This window comes from Fukomys damarensis, unplaced genomic scaffold (genome assembly GCF_012274545.1).
Source record: "Fukomys damarensis isolate Sample0158 unplaced genomic scaffold, DMR_v1.0_HiC HiC_scaffold_29, whole genome shotgun sequence".
Classification (NCBI taxonomy): domain Eukaryota; kingdom Metazoa; phylum Chordata; class Mammalia; order Rodentia; family Bathyergidae; genus Fukomys; species Fukomys damarensis.
In genome coordinates this window covers 33902618-33924240 of record NW_022900941.1, presented here as the reverse complement: position 1 = coordinate 33924240, position 21623 = coordinate 33902618, and the positions used below count along the sequence as shown (strand labels likewise).

Genomic DNA, 21623 nt, shown 5'->3' with positions numbered 1-21623 from the left:
TTGATGCAGAAAAAGCATTTGACAAAATTCAACACCCGTTCATGACAAAAACCCTGCAAAAATTGGAATAGATGGTCTATACCTCAATTTAATAAAGGCTATCTATGAAAAACCATCAGCCAACATCATATTAAATGGCCCAAAACTGAAAACATTCATGTTAAAATCAGGAACAAGGCAAGGATGCCCATTATCACCACTCCTCTTCAACATAGTTCTGGAAACATTACCCATAGCAATTAGACAAGAGAAAGAAATTAAAGCAATAAAGATACGAAAGGAAGAAGTTAAACTGTCATTATTTGCTGATGATATGATACTCTACATTGAAGACCCAAAAAACTCCACCAAAAGACTTCTAGACTTAATTGACAGATTCAGTAGAGTATCTGGATACAAGGTGAATTCCCAAAATCAATAGCTTTCTTATACACAAGTAACAGACTCACGGAGAGATAAAAAAGGGAAAAAATTCCATTTATAATAGCATCCAAAAAAAAGGAAGTATCTAGGAATCAATCTAACAAAAGAAGCAAAAGATCTCTACACTGAAAAGTACAGCACTATGAAAGAAGAAGTTGAAGAGGTTATAAAAAAATGGAAAGATATCCCCTGTTCCTGGGTAGGAAGAATCAACATAGTGAAAATGGCCATACTACCAAAACTTCTATATACATTCAATGCAATGCCAATGGAAATTCCAACACTATATTTCACAGAACTAGAAAAAAGAATCCAAAAATTCATTTGGAACCATAAGAGACCTAGAATAGAAAAAGCCATTTTAGTCAACAGACACATGGTGCCAGGTGTAACAATTCCCAATTTGAAACTATACTACAAAGCCACTGTAATAAAAACAGTATGGTACTGGCAAAGAAACAGGCCTGAGGATCAGTGAAATAGATTGGAAGATACAAAAACAACTCCAGATGTACTCAGCTACCTCATCTTTGACAAAGGACACCCAACCATAACTAAAATCCAAGTGGATTAAAGATCTAAATATTAAAACAGAAACACTAAACTTGCTGGAAGATAAGTTAGGCGAACCCTTGAGACGTTGACATAGGAAAAGACTTTATGAACAAATCCTCGGTAGCATTGGAACTAGCAGAAAGAATCAACAACTGGGATCTCATCTTATTAAAAAGGTTCCTCACTGCAAAAGAAACCAAGAGAGCTAAAAGACAACCTCCAATGAGGGGAAAAAAATTTTAGCAGCTGCTCCTCAGACAAAGGACCATTATCTTGAATATATAAAGAACTCAAAACAATTGCCCCACCAAATATAAAGACCCAATTCAAAAATGGGCATCTGAAATGAACAGACATTTCTCAGACAAAGAAGTAAAAGCATCAAGTAAATATATGAAAAAATGTTATTCAAGAGATGCAGATGAAAACAACACTGAGATTCCACCTCACCCCACAAAGAATGGCTGCTATCAAGAAATCACACAATAACAAACGTTGGCGGGGTTTTGGGGAGAAAGGAACCCTTCTCCATTGTTGGTGGGAGTGCAGACTGGTGCAACCACTGTGGTAATCAATTTGGAGATACCTCAGAGAACTAGGATTAGAGGTCCCATTTGACCCAGCCATCCCTTTGCTGGTTATCTTTGCAAAAGAATTAAAAGAATCATATCACAGTGATATATGTGCACCTATGTTTATAGCGGCACAGTTTGTAGTAGCTAAAACTTGGAAACAGCCCCTTTGCCCATCAGTTGGAGACTAGATAAAGAAGATGTGGTTTATTTCTATAAAATGGACTACTACTCAGCCATAAAGAATGAGAAATTAGATTCATTCATAGGAAAATGGATCCATATTGAGGATATACTCCTAAGTGAAATAAATAAGTCACACTTGTATAAATACCAAATGTTTCTCTGGTGTGAAAAACGATAATGGAACATAAGATCCCAATGACATAATTGGCAATGTAAAATAGGAAGAAAAGGGCTAAAGGTGTAGGGGAAGTGGTAAGGGTAGGGGAAAGGTAATAAGGGAAAAGAAAGAAAACATGATAAAATGAAAAAATGGAAATAAACTATTTGTAAATAGGGAAGGGAGGAGGGGGTGAAGGGAGGGCAGAGATAAGGGGAACAACTGAGGACCAAGACCTGTCATGTAAAGTGCAAGATCCCAATGATGAATGTAACTGTACTGTATACCTAAAATGTACCAATAAACTCAATGAGAATAAATAAATAAATAAATAAAATTCAGTTTTATTTTCAACAAGTTAAGAAAAACAAACATCAAAACAGTTTACCCAGACTTTAATAGGAAGAAAGGTGTTGTTTCGGTATGTATAAAGTATAACTAGTATAGTAAAAATGTTTTGTTAAATATTAAAATATAATAACAAGGTAATTTTTTGTGATTCCAGGGATCAAATTCAGGACCTTATGCTTGTGAGGCTGGTGTGACGCCACTGAGCAAAATCCCCAGCCCAAAGGCAATTATTAAAGACATTTGAAATTGCATTTAATGTATGGATAACTGGCTCCACACCTGACGTATTGCATCCTATATTTCTTCTCCATTTACTCTAAGGAACTAGAAAAGTTATTTTAAAACAATAGATCAGTGGTCTTTCTAAGAACACCTCAGACTCTGATTGCAGCTGCAGTATTATTCTGAACGACAGCAATTTTTTTTTATGGTTTTCCCATTTTTCTTCTCTACCATTCCTGATTTCTTGACTCCATGTTTAGCAGTTAACTAAACGCATCCTCCTGAGGCATAGATGTGATCTAAGGTTTAACCTACCATTCAAAGAAGGGCAGTGATTCTCAAGCCTCCTTTCCTATGTATGAGCATTATGTAGGAAAACTGCTGCAAGAGATTCCTGGGTCCCCTTCAGACCTAACAAAGCGGTGCCTTCAGGCCTTCTTCCCCTGAATACATGGCTAATCTCACATAACCCAGTGCTTGGTTCAGCTAAAGCAAGAAGTTAAAACGGAAGACATTTATTTCCACAGGTCCTAACTCACAAACTGAGATCCAGTAAAAAAAGACAAAATGTTGGGCCATTACTCCTAAAACATGAGTGAGTGGCATGACCAAGAAAGATCTCTGCACCAACAAATCAAACACAGCTGGCTCCACTGCCCCCTTCCACAGAAGCCATCACCTTTCCTGACCCCAGAAGATGAAGGACAGCAGGCAGTGACCAGCACAGGGGCTATAACTCCAAAAGAACAATGTTTCCACAGCCTTTCTATCCATCTCTACTTATTTCTCCCAGCTCCAGTCCATGGTCTCTCTTACTGTCTTGTACCATCCTCACTTTAATTCTCTTCTCTTTCCTCTTTCTCATTTTATCTTTCCCTTTATTTTTGATAATGTATTTACCTCTTTATCTCCTTCTTGACTTTCTCTTGTTTAATAATTCTTTTTTATATAAAATAAGCAAATTTATACAGTAGATGTATGTCAGAATACATTCAGACTAAGGAGATGGACCACCAGCTATTTCCTTACTATGTGTGATATACAATGTTTTTACTATACTTTGTGCTGTCCTAATTTCACCTGTGTGAGGTCTTGGTCTGAAACATCTGTGATCCACATTTAAGTGAGGTTCACCGTGCTCTTCATAAACTTCATGGAGGCCATCAGAGCAGTTTCAGTATTTCAGAACTTCAATTTCCCATAGGCTACATAAATACACCTTAATCACAGAGCCAGGACTTGATTTACAAATATCCATAATTTAATTGAAGAAATGACTATAGTTATGTAAGTTTTATTATGTATATTGTATGTGGGAAATTAAACTATCTCAGTTTGGAAATTGAAAGTTGACCACTACCATGTAGAACATATCTATTGAATGGTAATATTTTTGTTTCAGATATCCAAAATCTTTACAGAAATGCATAAGTGGGTTTCTAACTCTGATTAATAAGCATATCTGTTGATTATTTTAAATCTCCCCAAGTTGTCTTTATTTTTATTAAAGTTTATGTTTTGTAGTCTGTTATGCATTTCTGAGACTGCATCTTTCATTCAGAGTGAAAGAATTCTTCTTTTGGTTTTAAAAAATAAGGGAGAACACACCATAAATAAGCAGATTACATATGCATTTTATTGAGATGTCTGATCTCCACTTTTAATGAAATTTCAGGTTTTCTAAAGTCATCCTGATACATACACTGGTAATTTCTGAATATTTGTTGGAACTCATCAACTTTCCACACTATCAGCAAGAAGGGTTAGTAGTGTGTCTGCAGATGAGAGTAAAAATCTTTCTTTAGAGGAATCCATTTAATAAATTTACAAATTTAAAGATAATTAAGAAAATGATTACTCAAGACTCATTGAAACTTTTCCCAAAAATTATTTCAGTAGCACCTTCCCTAAGGGCTGTGATATCAGTGATTTTATTACCATTTGTTGATTCTCTACTTTAGGCTAACTGTTCTAATGAACATAAGGGAAATCATGAGAAAATCTCAGTATCTGCCCATCAGAGCCAAGCTCAGTGGTTGAACATATCTATAAGCAAATAATAAAAATGATAATCTATATATTTAGCCTCATAGTTTGTCCCTCTCCCCAATAAATTTAGGTTGGGGCCAGGGATTTAGCTCAGTAGTGCCACCACCTGCCTCTCAAACAGAAGGTCCCAAGTTTGATCCCCAGTACCAAAATAAATAAATTAATTAAATTAGGTTCACTAAAGTACAGTTACTGTGAAGTAGGTACAATAATTGGAGTACCAGAAAAAGGCTCAGTGAAGGAAATAGTAAACATGACTCATGACTCGCTTTATAGTCAGATATATAAGAACAGAATTTTAACAGAGCATAAAATGTGATTAAAGCAAAAGTGGTATTTCCTTACCAAAAAATAGGCTGGAATCCAGCAGATTAACATAACATAACTCTGAACATGCTTATATAGCTAAATTCTAAATTGAGTAAATATTTATCAATATATCTATCAATAATTGGCAGATGGGTAACATGCTTTTTCACCATTTCTGTTTTCAGTATGAAAGGTTTTAACCTCACGGATGACCGTACAAATGCCTTTTTGAAGTATTTCAAACATTTGGTGAAGGAGTTCAGCCAGATCAAAAGTGATGAACTTGCTGTGTCTTCTTTATTTTCTCATCTGATTGTTGGGGATTTATTTCCTTTGAGAAATATTACTGCTAAAGGAATAGCTAATAGCTAATTAAAGCATTATTCCTGTAAAGTTTTGCTGAAATCACCACAGTTTTAAAACATCAGCCCTATAACTCAGTTTATATATAAGACTAATAAAAAAGAGTTTTATTTTATGTTCTATCTATAGTTTCTAGGCCATAGTTACAGACTACTGTAAAGTCCTGATTTGTAATAAGACCTTATGGTAAATACATGCCTTTCTTCATGCATTTATTTTTTACTTTTAGTTTTCCTCATTTTTTTACTATTTAAATTTAACTGACACATAAAACATAAAAATGTACACATCGGTGTGGTGCTTTGTGATATTTGACACATGTATGCATTGTGTAATGTTTAAATCAATTCTTTTCAAAACATTTATTGTGGTTTTGTACTAAAACATTCAAAATCCTTTCTTCTATCTTTTTGAAATGCACAGTAGTACCATACGTTAGCTATGGTCCTTCTACATACAGCGTCACACCAGAACTTCTTTCTCCTATGTAACAGTAAGTTAGTACCCATTGGTCAGCCTCTTCCCTTCCTCCCTTCTCACTATTATCCCCAGCCTCTGGTAACCATCATTCCACTCCCAAGTTCTATGACATCAACTTCCTTTGAGTATTTCCCACAAGAGTGAGATCACGCACTACCTGTCTTTGGGTGCCTGGTTTATTTCACTTAACACAATTATCTCCAGTTCCATCTGTGTTGTTGCAAAAGACAAGATTTCTTTTTAAATAGCTAAAGAGTATTCCACTGTGTTTGTGTGTCCATTCATCAGTTACGACACATTTAGGTGTTTTCCTTTATTTGGCTATTGTGAATAATGCTGTAGTAAACGTGAGAGTGCACATAAGGTAAATGTGTCATAGCTCATCTTATTTCTCAAAAAGGCATAAAAACTTAATATAATTCTAAACTTAATAGTTAATCTCTAGATACTCTAAAATAAAGGAAGCAGTAGGGGAAACAGGAATGGTTTGGGTTCTCACAAAATATTCTAAGAAGTAAAAACAAAATTCTTTGTTTTTCTATTGATGTTTCTCTGGTTGAAAGGTGAAAAATTAGGGAGCAGACTGCACCCTCTTATTGTCAACACTTTAAAAGAAAATTAATTAAAGAAACTTGGCTCTCTTTTGGAGCAGGTGGGATTTGAAGAGTACCATTTAAAATAAGGCAAATTACTCTCCTTTCCATGATGTTCCCCTTGAAACAGAACTGGATGCTTTTCCAAGAACATGCAGTGTATATTTGTTTCTGTCTAATCAAGCCATTTCTCTTCATTTGGTTTTACACTTCCTCCAGGTGTAGTCAACATTTCTTGTCTATCAGCCCATAAAAAAGGGAAAAGAATGATTTTTCAGCCCCAGGATTTGGCATAGACAATCTAAGCTTTAAATTATGATTTTGGAACCCCAATAAAAAGCAAGATACACTTCCAAACACCACTGTACATGTAAGCAGATATATGAGCAATACCACCTGCTCCCTCAGCTAATTCTTGCCCTCTCCTTGGGGCATTTTTAAATGTATTTTTTTTTCCTTTTCTTTTCTTCTTTAATTGCTACACTAACCACAAGCATCAGAAAAGACCATATGCAGCTAATCTGCTGCATGAGTTAAGACTCTGTTCAATATTTCAGCGTTTCCAAAAATGATATGTTCCTTGATTGGCTCTGCCTATAATCTTGTTTTCAATTTCTATCTGTCGTGGGCCTCTTCCTCCTGCCACATATCCATATCAGCCTAACTGCACCACATGCAGTGCCAGCTGCTAGAAATGCCTTGATACCAATGCATGTGACACTAAGACGATCTGCTCTGTCCCTTACAATTAAAAGGGACAACTGTGGGCATACTGTCTCCCTACCTGGCCCCATCACACATGCAGCCAACAGATGCCACCACACACAACTCATGTTAAGTACAGAGAAAAAATGTAAATATGTCCCCTAGAAAAATTTCAAGGACTGAGGCCCCATGAGATCGGTAACTTTGTGAAGAAAACAGATGTTAAGGCAAAAGAAAAGAAGACACGGCAAGGTAACCAGCACTTTATGGCCTCTGTCCAAAGCCAAGTTTCACATTTGCCTCACGGGTTAACGCACCTGTCCCTCCTACTGTGAGCCGTCCAATTACTGGGCTGGTGACAGGCCAGAATTAAACCCACTGGCAAGCGTTCTCCCCGTGTCCATCAGCACGTGCTCCGAAAAGGCTTCAGCCCTGGCGGCAGCAAGCAATGCTTCCTCTGATAACCGCTTCTCCCAGAAAACCACTTTCAGAACAGACAGTGAGCCAAGAACACTCACTGTGATCTCTGCATTCCCTTACTGCTAACAAGCTTCCCTCTAATGATCATATAAACTGAACTAGGATACACTGAAAGAAGGCTTTAAAAAAGAGGCAGAACCAAGCACTGCAAACAAGATTTACAGCATAAATTATAGCCACAAGGACACTGTAGATAAATTACAGCAATGCCGGATCCAAAATGTAACAGTTTGTCTTAAGAGGAATAAGCACAACTAGAAATATTGAATTTTATGACTTTACCCTAAATTCAGTCTGTCATTATCTTTGGTCTTGAGTCCAAATATTATTATTTAGTCTCTCCAAAATTATCTTAGGCCCCAGAGTTAATGCAAACATTAAAAAATCATCATTTAATACTGCATTATTCTTCAAACATTTAGTGCCAATAATTCAGTATTAGATGTTGAAAAATGATCAGAAGGGGTTTTTCAGCTACTCTTTGTTATCAGATGTATGCATTCCTTCTAAAAGAAAAGTTCAAATATTCAGGCATGAATGCACACATTCAGGCAATCTCTATGGCCTTAAATAACCTCAGTAATAATTCAATTACATATTAACTAGCCAGACCTACTTCTTCCCATAAAGGAATATCTGACTCCTTAAATAAATACATATGTGTACATATACTCAATAAAAGACATAAAGATGCCATAAAAGAGCACACAGTAAGGTTCACAGCAGCACTTTGTGGTGATTTTTTGGTAATAGCCAAAAAAATAAGGAAAAAAACTTAGTATTCATAATAAATAAATAAAATATGTTATATTAACACAACGAAGTACTACACAATAAAAATGAATAAGTCATTCCCATAACAACATAAGAACATTTTACAAACGTAATGTTGAATGAAAGAAACCAAACAAAAGGGAATACATATTTTGTATTCTATGTAAATAAAGTTCAAAAAAAATAAAATTTATGCAATGATAAAAGTGATATTGCCTTTTGTTAAGAGAGAGGGTGATTGAGAAAGAACACAAGTAGGTCTCTGTGTTGCTGGTAATTTTCTAATTTGTGATCTGTGTAGCACTCCACAAGCATGTTCACTTCCTGAAGAATTGTTGAGTTTAGGATTTATGAATTTAACAGATACAGTTACAATAAAAAATGCTGTTTAACGTTTCTTTTTCTTTTTTTTTTTTTTTGTTACTGGGGATCAAACTCATGACCTTGCTCTTGAAAGGCAGGTGGAGGAACCACTGAGCTGAATCCCAGCCCCAAAACATTGTTTTAGATACAGAAAAAGAAAGCCTTACTAACAAAAGCAGTTTGCAATTCTAAATAGTTTATGCTCCTAGTTTTTTTTAAAAAAATGTAGAAACTATAGGGAAGTCCATTGCTACAATAAGAGAGCAGAGACAAAAGAACCCCATGCTATAGAAGCCTACAGCTACATGTTCAAAACATGTTAAACAGAGGCAAAAAAAAAAAAGCCTGTGAGCTTCAGATCACAAGAAAGAACAAAGTCTTCAGGAATGGATGTACAATATTCTCAAGCCAATACAAAACACTGCTCTGAACTAGAAGTTCTCAGGCTCCAAATGGAAGCAACTGCCAAGCACAGAAGGGAAAGAAGAAAACATCTTGCTTAAGATGAGCTTGAAAGTCAAAATTTAAAGACCTACGAAGAAAGCCAACCCATTATATGAAAGCCTATAAACTCAACAAAGCCCACAAACATAAGAAAGTGGAAGAACTTATTTCTAAGAAAGTGGGAATGGTAAAGCCAAATGAAAATTTTTTAAAATAAGCACTTAATATCCTTAAATTGATAAAAGAAGGAAAATCCCTCAATGTAAAAAAAAAAATCAGAAGGTTATGGGACAAAACAGGTAGATATGAAACAAAAACAGGCTGATATTTTTAAAGATTATTTATAAAAGCAAAAATGAAAACAATTAAGAATGAATTTAAGGCAGGCAGCAGCAACCCTGAGTAAATGCCCGGCCCTCAGGTGTAGGGAAGGTGGGATGGGTAGGGGAAGAATAAAAAGGGAAAAGAAACAAATGTGAGAGAATGAAAAGATGAAAATAAAGTGTTTGTAGATGGGGAGGGGAGGAGGGGGTGAAGGGAGGGCAGAGGTAAGGGGAAAAAATGAGAATGAGGACTTGTCATGTAGAGGTACAAGATCCCAACAATGAATGTAACTGTATTGTATCCCTAAAATGTACCAATAAACTCAATTAAAGCTGAAAAAAAAGTTTAAAAAATTTAAAAAAACAATGAATTTAAAAACAAAGTACACTTTAGACTAAAATCCAGCTAAAGAATTAGTTATTGAACCAGTAATGAGGAATTAATCCAGTCTTGATTTTCACCAACTTTTCTTACTTGGATTCCTATCTTCTCTTTCTACATGAGTTTCTTTTCAATGTTGTCTATAAAATTGTTAATTTCTACTAATGATTTCCAAACATTTTATGTCCGTAAAGAACCTCTACCCTTCTATGTAGATACATATGATGTATAAATATATCATATGACATAAACAGTTGCCTAATGAGCACATCCATATGGATAGAATGAAGTATCCCAAACTCAGCTCATCAACTTCTGTCTCCCCCTTGATGCTTCGATTTTGCCCTATATTTCCTGTCTCAGCAGCTAACAGTACTGCTTATCATTTACAGTAAATTCCCAAATTATGAATGAGTTTCATTCCAGGTGAACGTTTATAAGTCACATTCATTCATAAGTCCAACAAAGTGAATCTTATACACCTCTGACACAAATATACAATGTAAGCATTAAAAAAACAAACACACAAAAATACTATCAATAAACTATTTTTACTTTTACAGTTACCTTAAGATGGTGTTACACTATTCCCACTTTTGTTTCCATGGTTATTGCTTTGTGCTTTCTAGCAGTTCCCTCCATATCACCATTGCTTTTCATCTTGCTTCCAGACATTCTGGAGTCTGGCTGAGTTCTGTACACTATCACAGTGTACAGTAAGCACACTCCAGCACAACTGTGACAATGTCCAGCTGACATGTGAGCTGCTTCCACAATTTGTTCACATCTGCAAGGCATAATGGGAGCTCCCTTCATATCTGTGAAAGTCTATAACCAAATGTTGTTAAGTCAGGGACTTACTGTATTCATTTCAGGAACTTGAGAGTCATCCTTGAGAGTCAACCGTCTTTCAGAAGCATCATTCTGTCTAGACCTTGTGTTTATAAACTCTATCCTCAGTTCTCTGTCCTAATGTCCATCCCAATGTGATCCAAGTAGTCTTTTTCTAAAACATTTCAATCTCAACTGCTTTCTAGTGGTCTCCTGAGTTAGTGACTCTTTTACTCATCTTCCAGACAGCTCAGTTTTTAAAACTCTTTATATTAACCCAAAACAAAATAAAAGTCAACACAAAGTCAAATGAAGAATGATTTCTTCAGATAAAGAAAGACATAACAACTATTTGTTCCTTAAAATAAGAAAACATTTTTCTTATCTTTGGAGCTTCGCTTTATAAATCCTACTTTCTGCCTGTCTGGCCTTAAGGAAGATAATTTGAAATTGACATGATGACAAAAAGAAACATTATGTACAACACAAACAGACCATTATAGGCTGAATTGTGAAGAACAGTGAGATTAAGAACCTGTGCCCCAGAAATAGACAAATCTGGGGTTAAATTCTAGTTTCACTTAATAAATGGTGACTTTGAATAAGTGACTTACCATTTCCAGTTCTCAATTTTTTAGTTCATAAAATGCAGGCAATGACAGTACCATTCTTCTTCTGTGGATGAAATGATGTCATACATGTAAATCATTTAGGTGGGCCAGGTTCCCAGTTGGTACTCAATAAGTGTTAGTCTTTATTATTTTAATTATTGAATACTTACAAGAATTTGGGAAGGCCTTAGTCAGTGCTACATTACTGTTTTAAAATGTGGCACTCAACTTATAAAGAGAGAAGTTTTATTTAGATCACAGTCTTAAAGATTTCAGTCCATGAGCATTTGACCCCATTGCTTTGGCCTGTGATAGGCAACATCATGATGGATCAAAAAAAGTTCTCCTCATGGCCAAAAAATAAAAAAGAGAAGAAGAAAAGAACTAGAATTTCACTGTCTTTCAAGAGCATGACCCCAATGACCTAAAGACCTTCCACTAATCACAACATTTTAAAGACTCTGCAATATTGATGAGAATTGCTAGCAAAGGGGGAGAAACAAGTCCCTTCACCCTCCTCCATCTTCCCCTTCCTCTCTCTCTCTCTCTCTCTCTCTCTCTCTCCCTCTCCCTCTCCCTCTCCCTCTCCCTCTCTCCCCCCTCTCTCTCTCATACCCTATTGGTGGAACATGACAAGGAGCCAGCTGGCTAAGCAGGAATATGGTGAGCAACATCTCAACCCAGAAATACAAAGTCAAGAGGTTTAGGTTTGGCAATGCTTATGAACAGGCACAGAGAGGTGTAGGTATATTATACTTGTTTGGCAATCTAAAACCTTGAACACAGTGAAAATGTTTTTCCTGTCCACGGTTAATGTCCAGTGCAGATCAGCAGGGGTCATCTGTTCATTACGGTTATTTAAGAACCCAGATTTCTGGAAGTTTCCACAATTACCTTTGCAGCAGGAGCATAATATACTGTTTAACACTTCAATTCCAGAATGATACATGTCCCTTCTGGTCACATTTTTTCAGCCAGACAAAGTCACATGGCCATGCCTAATTTCAGAGGGTAAAGCAAAATGAAGTCCAACCATATATCCGCAGGGCCAAGGGTCAGAAATATTTGATAAATGGCTGTATTTTATAAATAAATTAAAATGTTCCATTTGTAGATTAATAATAAGAATGTGTCACAAACCAAGAATTACAATTAATCAAATTCTGTGTAATAACAAAAAAAATGAAAGAAGGGGGAAGGGGAGGAGAAGGGAGGAGAGAGAGAGGAGAGAGAAGGAAGAAAGGAAGGGAGGGAGGGAGAAAGGAAGGGAAGAGGGAGGAATTTACTAGACATTTAGTAATACTAGACATAAATACAATGTTCTATAGGAGACACTGAGTCTCCAAAGGAGTTTAATGACTGAGATTGCGTACTTGCAACATTACCCTTACAATTGTATCCCTCAGACCAAAGTAGTAAAGAAAAAATATATTATTTGAATTTATTTTTATTTAATAAATATTATTTTATTTTATCCCATCCCCCACTCAAGCCCTCTCCCTTCCTGTGAACAGAAGTTTTGTTTCCATTTGTTTCTTCTATTCTCACTTTTTTTCCTCATCCCTTCCTTCCTTTCTCCCTCAAAAACATATTATTTTAAAGACACTGAACAGATTTTTCTTTTAAAGCAATGTGATAATGCAATGTGAAAAAGCAATGGACCAATGATGGTATAAACCCTGAAAAAAAAAATCTGAGTCCTAGTATTAGTCCTCTTAATATGGCTATAGAAAATGAGACTGATTAGGTGAATGCCTCAGATAGATTTAATTTAAAGGGCCAATTTCTACTGCTGGCAGAGGTTGCTTGAGGTGGATCAGCCAGCCTTGTTATGTAACAACCCAACTGTGACTAGGAAGTACTTCTTCAACTTCTGAAAGACTATACTTTTCTCATTGGTTCTAGCTAGTAATTATGTGTCACCTTAAGCTTTAATGAGTCAAAAATCACACATTTGAATTTCCAAATCTCTCCTCTGCATCATTAAGTTTTTGAGGCATAGAGTTTCATTATATTTTCCTAAAAATTTGCAATTTGGCTTGTATCCTGGAAGCAGGCAGGTACACAGAATGGAAGACAGCACATACCTGCCAATTACATATTTCTTAAAAATATGTGGAAATGCTTTCATTTTCTTATCATGAGAGTTACTGTCCCACCCTTTGAACATTTTAGCCATCTTATACATAAGACAATCTGGATAAGCAAAGGTATAGTTCAGACAAGGGTTTTTATTAGCATAAAACCTGCTAGTGATCACCCCAACACTTGTGATATGCTAAAACAACTCAACATGGCCATCTTCTGAATTCAAAGTATTAAACTCTTACATCCCATCCTAAGACTATACGTAGCCTTCACAGAGAAAAAGAAAAAGAGAGACCCCTCTCTCTTTTTGTGTGAGAAGGGGGGTAATAATGACCAGAGAAAACCTGACATGTGATGGCATCTTCCAAGCACATCCTTAATAAGGCCAGACTACTTTAGGGCATCTGTTTTATATACATTAATTATGAATTATTAATATGCATTGTCTTTTCAACTAATCATCAGAAGGTGTGCCTTGGGTGATGTTTGAAATACAGGACTCTTAAAACATTAGGTGGTAGAAACTCAATTCAAACTGCCCAGATGGGAAAGGTCCATTTTGACTCACAAACCTTAGAATGTGTTGGGGATGATTAGATGTAAAAGTCAAAAAATATATTCAGAAATTCAATTCTGTACCTCTCTGATCCCCTTTCCTCTGCTTGGCATTACTCTCAAGCAGGCTTTTCCATGGTTGAGGGGAAAGTAGCCACCAGCCACGCCAGCTCCATTCAACCCAATAAGGAGTGCTAGGAAAAAAGACCAACCTCTTTCCCACAGGTTCCAATAAAAGTACAGGGCAGGGCTGGGGATTTATTTAGCTCAGTGGTTCCTACACCTGCCTTGCAAGCACAAGGACCCGAGTTTGATCCCTGGTACCAAAAAAGGAAAAAAAAAAAAGTACAGGGCAAAAAGTCTCTCAAGGCCAAATTCTGAGGCATGGGAATATCCTAATAAAGATCAAGATCAGCCTAGCCCATAACCCCTGGTCTGAGGGTGATGAAGAGGAAGTTACACACACAAAAAAAAAAAAATCAAGAAATGGATCCAAAGAAAAGATACATAAGCAAAATTATCAATAAATGTCCAGTACTGGGATTGACTATTTAAGGACACAACAGACAGAACTAATACTTCTCAAGCAATTTCCAGTCAATCTCTGAGGACCATTCAATAACACAAAATAAAATAAATTGAAGATTTATAAAATTATTCGAAGTAAAGAAAAATCTATAGTCTATTTTTAAGGAAGAAGAGGTGATGGAAGGGATGAGGAAATGGAAAGAAGAAAAGAAGAAGATAAAGAGGGAAGAAAACAAAAATCAACTTAAAATCTAAATAAAACCGACTCTAAGTTCCATGGCTCTCATATTACTTAAAAAGTTACCATCTGTTTCAAGATAATTGTGAATTTCTGGCATGTTTCATTTATCTCAGTGATGTCACTGGATGGACTGTGTTTCTTTTTTTATCCTGTGCAATCTTTGTCACCTCTTAATTTCTACCCCTTAGCATCTTACTATGCACAAACAATTTAAGGCAAATTTTCCAGATTTCATTGCCCATGGAGTTTTACTGGTTGTAATACTGCAAATGGCAAGGCCAAAGAAGTTATCTCCTATATTTCCTCAGTTTTCATTGAACATACAGAATGCCCGTGGACTCTCAGTGCACAATTGTGTCCCTCCTAGCACAGAGATGGTATTGTGCCATGACTCTTCCCCTCCTTGTAAGTAGCCCTTAGCTTCATCTATATTCCCTCTCTTCATAGGGCTCAAACTCAAGTCCTTCAAATCAGCGTGAGGACCATGGCTGAGGCAAAGAATGCACTGTACTCCCCTCCTGCCATAAGTCCTTAGGGAAAAATTTCTCCTCTGTGAAGCAAAACCCTTGAAGTAAGGCTATTCAAGATCCACCATTCATTCCCTTGCTAGCTGTCTAAACTTCCCAGATATCTATAATTGCCAACTTAGAGTCCAGCTAGGATCTCTGCTAAAAACTGGCCATGAGCTGACTCCATACCTGTTCGTGAAAAATATCTTTTGGAGTTCTAATATTTTAATGTAAGTTCTCACCAGATTTCTTCCCTTTATCTCTCCATAAAACATTAAATGGCTTTGATCACTTTCTAAAGTGTGACTCATTCATTAGCTATATGAGGTTTCATTAGTTTTCCACAAGAAATATCAGATTTACATTTTGTCAAGGTAAAATTTTTAAAAAACTATTTTATCCTCCCTTTTATTATCTTTAGTCTTAGGTACATTTTTCTTGTTTGGGTCCTCAGCCCCAGTCCATATTATCACTTTTATTCTCTCTCTCCCTCTCCCTGCCACACTACTATGATCTCAATGGTTCTGTCCCTTCAAAATTCACTTATTGAAATCTAATCCCCAATGTGATGATATTAGGAAGTAGGGCCTCTGGAAGGTGATCTGCTCATGAGGGTGGCAACCTGGTTAATGGGATTTGTACTACTATAAAAGAGGCCCAAGAAAGGTCCTTTGCCACTTCTGTCATGTGAGGTTAGAGTGAAAAGACAGCTATTTAAGACTCTATCTGTGTGCCTCACTATATTAACAATCTGTTGAGGGTTCTGTTGTTCAATTCACATAGATATTGTGAGTTGGCAAAGTGCAGATCCATTAACGTTAGTGTCTCCAAGCTGGGAGTGCCAGTGGCTCTCGCTTCTTAGTGTTATACCTCTTACTGTAGCCCTATGTCCTAGAAGTTAGCAGTCCCTGATGGCTCTCAGAGGCCCCCATCAGCTTTTCTACAACCAATACTCACAGCCCTGTTAGCTTTCTGAAGCCCTACCAGTGCCTCTTTAGAGTTCTTCTGCAAGAGTCCATAGTTCTGTCATTCTGCTGCTCCTACTTCACAGCTCCACTGCTACCAGCTCTCTACTCACTCTCTGACCTCTTTAGCAGCCTTCTGCCTGCTAAGCACATTCAGGACTAAACAGCCCTTAGTGTTGCCAGCTATTTCTTAGTGCAACCAGCTCAGCCTACTCAACCTGAGCAAACATCACAAGTACACAATAAGAGCATGCAAACAAGGATTTCTAGGGCCTGTGCTGCACCCCAGAGGGTTAGGCTACAGGGAGGTAGTGCGAAGGAAGAGGAGCTCTCCTGAAGTAATAGGAGGAGATTGAAGGGAATGTTGCCAATATAGAGAAGGGATAATCTGTGCAGGGAGTCTCTTACATCTTGCAGACCTGTTTAGGAACCTGCAAGGCATGGTAGAGGTGACAAGGGAGTCTTATGATCATCAGCAATTTCTGTAGCAGAAGTGAAGATTTTTAGGCACCTGGTGTAGCAACAGCTAGAGCATCTCAAAGGTCCTGATGTATCTAAAACAGCCTCAGCTGTCATGACTACAGCCCAGTGTACACGCAGAAGCTTCTGCCAAAAGGAAAAGGCAGTGGGGCTGAAGTCACAACTGCCTGTTTTTCCAGAGAGTTTCTAGGAATAGTGGCAGTGTAGATCACAGCCCAACAGAGATCAGGGATTTGGGAATATTTGTGGCAGCCCCAAGCTGATCCCAAACTTTGCCCTGTTAGGCACTGTCATCTGGCTCAGAGAAGCTCCAGCAGCACCCAGCAGTCAAGTGGAGAGAAGGGAATCTCAGCTGTTGGCTAAGCCTCCACTCCTGTCAGGGCTGCAGAAGGGAAAGGCAGCCTAGGGAATGGGAGCAGGGAGAACTCAGAGGGAGCAGGAATATACTACAGTCAGTCAGTCATTACCTACCCGGTCACCCTTGGGTTAGTCTAGTAACAAGGGGTAGAGGTGTGATGCCCATCTGTCTGGCGAAATCAAGCACATTTTAGGTGTCAAAGGGAAAGTATTCCTTGGGAAAAGTGGGGCCTCACTGTTCAGTCTCAACTAGATATACAATCTTCTATCACCTTGATCTCTGTCTTCCAATTTATGCTGTTTATAAGCCTCTTCACTTATGCTATTTGTTATAGCAGACAAAATTTTCTAAGTAGTAACTTTTGAAGTAGTTGCTCTGAGAGAACAAGGCCCCAAAGCAGACCTCACTTGTTTCCTTAGTGCAGCAGCAGCAGCATTGCCATGGAGCATCAGTAGCGCCATGGAGCATTTCAGTCTAAAAGCTCATCGGGCAAGGAGAAACAAGGCCCAGACTCAATGGATAAGGAGAGTTTAAAGCATCCTACAGAACCTGCACAGATTGCATCAAGCCCAAAGCTGATATGCCATGAAAAGCACCATGCTCTAGCTTTTGCAGGAGTCAAGTGGGATGGGTGAAAAGGCCAGCAGCACAACACTAAATAAGGAGCATTACTAAAAGGAGCTTCAGCAGAGTGGGCAGAAAGACACTGTGCAGAACACAGAGCACAACTGCTGCTCCAAATATATGAAAGTCTCAAAAGAATAAACTAAGAGAAACTCTCACCTTAAAAGGCACAAAGTTCTTTTGACGAGAAGAGGCAGATAAGGACCATAAATTAGAAATCTACTCACTTTCTTTTCCACCTAACATACTGAAGCTAGAAACAGCTTCCCAGAGTTCTCAGTCTCTACTGGACAATATTCTGGGGAACTGAAATGCTCCCAAGTCACATAGTTATTTAACATCTCATCTACAAAGCTTAAAGTTCACCTGAGTGGCTTTACAAGCAAATTTCTTGAATCAGACCTCTGGTGGCTGGGAAATACTTTTCATTCTTGCAAATAGAAATGAAGATTTTATGAAAAGAAAAAATAAAAGGCTGGAATTTGACCAGAACTAGACCAGATATTTATTTGATAGGGCAAGTTACAAATTCAGAATCTAACTCAGTCAACATTAGCTGATACTTTACAAGTATTCTTGGTTCAAATTCTTCCCAAAGAGCACTAAACAGATCTGCATATAGGTAGAAATGTGTGTTGAAGATATAAGGAGTCCATATTCTATTCCCTGTAGAAGCAATAGAGAGAAGTGACCCATGATGTTTTCCTTGTCCGGGTTACTGAGTGAATTTATTGCCTACTTTCTCCTTCAACATCCTCACTCTTTATTTTCCCTTACTATAAAACAAAGAATCAACTGGAAAAAGAAACAAATAGATCTGGTTTTTTTTTAGATACCTGGCATATGTGTATATTTAATAAATAGATGTTGCTAGAGAAAATGAAAAAAGGAAATAAAGGAGGAAGCAAGAAACTGGAAAATAAATGAAAGGAAGGAAAAGAGAAGAAAAATAATAAAGTAAATATTCTTCATTTTCCTATGTTAAAAAAATTGACACTTTTGCCTCCTAAAGGAAAACACAGACCACCCATATATTTACTCTGATTAATGAATACACTTTTTAAAAAATATGTAAAGGTATAAATTTTAGATCAATTGTATGACCCTTGACACAGGACTTTTCGGAACAAAGAGCAAAACTATAGAAAACCAAAGGTTTTTGGAAAGCTTGGTTTTACAACCCAGGAAAATAGAAATACCTCCAAATTCTGTGAGCAATGTCTATGAGGTGTTTTATAGAGCCCTTTCCTTAAAGAATATTTGTGATAATTTTTCTTATTTAATTTCCTAGCCTGAGTTTTAAAAGGAACGATGACAAGAATGAATCACCTCTATGTCCTGCACATCTTATCTTTAAAAGGGAACCTCACAGAGGAAAGAAATATGCTCTGTCAAAGATTGGCTTTGTTAGAGGCAATCCAAACAGCTTTTGAATTTAAAGAAAAATGTTATTAAGGGACTGCAAGGATATGGGGAAAAAATGAGAACCAAGATCTGTCATGTAAAGGCAAGAGATCCAATGATAAATGTAACGGCACGGTATACCTAAAAAGTACAAATAAACTCATATTTATTTTTAAAAAGAGAAAAAAATGTCATTATTGAGTTTCTGAAAAACAATGGACATTGGAAAGAAGTGTGAGCTTCAAATTTAGGAAAATAAAAGTAACAGTGACAAACACTGACCAGTTCATCATCTGAGTTTAACTTTAAAAGTTCAGATTTGAAGATTGTCAGCTAGTTACTCTCTTCCTTATCACAAGAAAATAATTCCCAATATAAAGGAGGACAGTGTCAACCAAAGGCTTGACATGGTGATAATAAAGCAATAACCTTCAAGAAGAGAAATGTACTACAAGAGCTTCTGTGTGCATGAACTCTGTCTCAGTCTCCTGAGGCTACTGTAACAAAAATATCTTATACTTGATATTTTATTTTAAAAATAAGAGATTTTTGTTCACAATTCTAGGTGTTATAAGATGCCAGCAGGTTTGGTATCTAGTAAAGGTCCAGTTCTGCTTCCGAAATGGCATCTTGTTGCTGCCTCTTCATATCATATGGTGGAAAGACAAATATTGTGTCCTCCAATGGCAGGTGAGGCAAGCAAACTCCTTCAAGCTCTTCAATGAGAGCATAATCTCATTTGTGCCTTCATGACTTAATTGTGCCCTGATGGTGTTGCCTTTTAATACTATCACAGAGGGGATTACATTCCAAAAAAATGAATTTCAGGCCATGACAAACTCACTCAAAATTTCTCAACAATTATTTTATGGCAGCAATGAGGAACTTGTGAGGAACTGAAATAGAATTGCATATGTGTTCAAAAGTGAACTATAAAAAAATAACCCCCCCAGCTGAACACAAAAGAAACTTAGAAATTACTATTTCATTAAGAAGTAAAAAGCCAAACAAAGTGAAATATCGACGTCTTGATAAAAGTTAGGTCACAGAGCAACTACAACTGTCAAAATTAATGTTAAGAGAAATACATCAGAAACACAAGCTTAAAAGTCACAGTTTCGGTTACATGAGAAACTCAAATTACAAGTAAGAGATCAAAATAAAAGACAGATAATAGGAAGTGTGGAGCAAGATCCTTCTGAGATGGGAAGAGGATCAAAAGGTAGAGGGAGGAGGAAGGAGGAAAGGGAAAGGGGATGAGAAAAGGAATTAAGATGTATCATGCACATGCACCTCTTTCCCACAAAGAATATAAACATAATGTACTGTAACCATGAACTAATCAAAACAAGTTTTTTTTAAAAAATCAGAGACAGTAGATACAAAGAATAAATAGGTGTTGCTAGAGAAAATGAAAAAAGGAAATAAAGGAGGAAGCAAGAAACTGGAAAATAAATGAAAGGAAAGAAAACAGAAGCACATGAGCAAAACTTGTACAAGAACTAATGAGGGTCAGGAAAACCCAATATGTAATTGATACATTACTGGAAAATCAGAGGGAATAAGTTGGGAGAGGGAAGAGGGTTTGTTATAGTAGGATCCTGCACCTCTGAGAGTTTTTCCTCAGCAGCTCTACCAGGTCCTCACCAAGGATCTTGGGGTTGGGGGAGGACTATACTTCAGCAGGAAGAAGGGAAAAGAAAATGTTTTGGATGTGCCAGAGTTAGCTATTTTTAACTTTCTCCCTCAGGAGAAGCTGTTTGACCATAGCCTTTTTGAGCTAGGGAAAAGGAAATACACACTCTAGTTTGCTCTAGCCTTCCACAGGGAGGAAGAGAAATACGCAATTCTATCTTTTGTGTCCTTCCCAAGGGGAAAGCGGAAAATACTGAAAAGCATGCTCATTAAAAGATGGAGACATACATGAGAACAAAAGCGTCGCCCAACAGGCCTCTCTCACAGAGCAGAGACTTACAGTGGAAAGCTGAGAACGTCCCTTCCCGACACACAGCTCTTCCCAGCTCTGACTCCCTCTGTCTTCCGTCCAGCTGCCTCTTCCACTCCATTCTCTAACACATCACTTGTGCCTGCACGTAATGTTCAATATCAACTGCTATGGGTACCTGCCTAAAAAGATTCCTAAATTCATCGTTTGTGTGAACATGACTGTCCAAACAAATCTTTACCCATAGCCATTCTCCTGTATTCCTGTTGCTTGAGCTACATTAAGTAGAATGTACATGTGGTAGTCCTATGAGGACATAAACTTGATACTACGTAATGACTTGCTCCTCACATATGGTAAACTACTTAACAATGTACTGGTAAATTGAAATTGAATGCAGCATGATCTATCTGTCTAGGTTACTTAAAAATGAAGTTGAATAATAAAATTGGCTCCATTTTTGGTGCTTGGGAAGCATGCTGACCAAAAACACTATGGCTGCTCATTCATTAGTCTTGCCTACTAATATCAAGCCCATGGTACCTAGCATTAAATGAAATTCCATTGCTCCAACTCTTTACCCTATGTTTCCTCCTTTTTCCTAATTTTATCAACTATTGAAACTGCCACAAACTTGGCAAGACTTCATGAGGTCTCTGAATATTATATTTAATTGACAGGTTATCAGTAGCCCAATGTTGAAAACATTTGCATTTTTCAGTGTGATTAGAACTAAGGGGTTAAAGAATCCCT

The 21623-nt window shown here is 37.1% G+C and overlaps 1 pseudogene; it reads right to left on the bottom strand.

The window, feature by feature from the left end:
* LOC104874385 overlaps positions 1-17358 on the bottom strand; it is a 50227-nt pseudogene extending 32869 nt beyond the window's left edge.
* Between the last annotated feature and the right edge of the window lie 4265 nt (positions 17359-21623).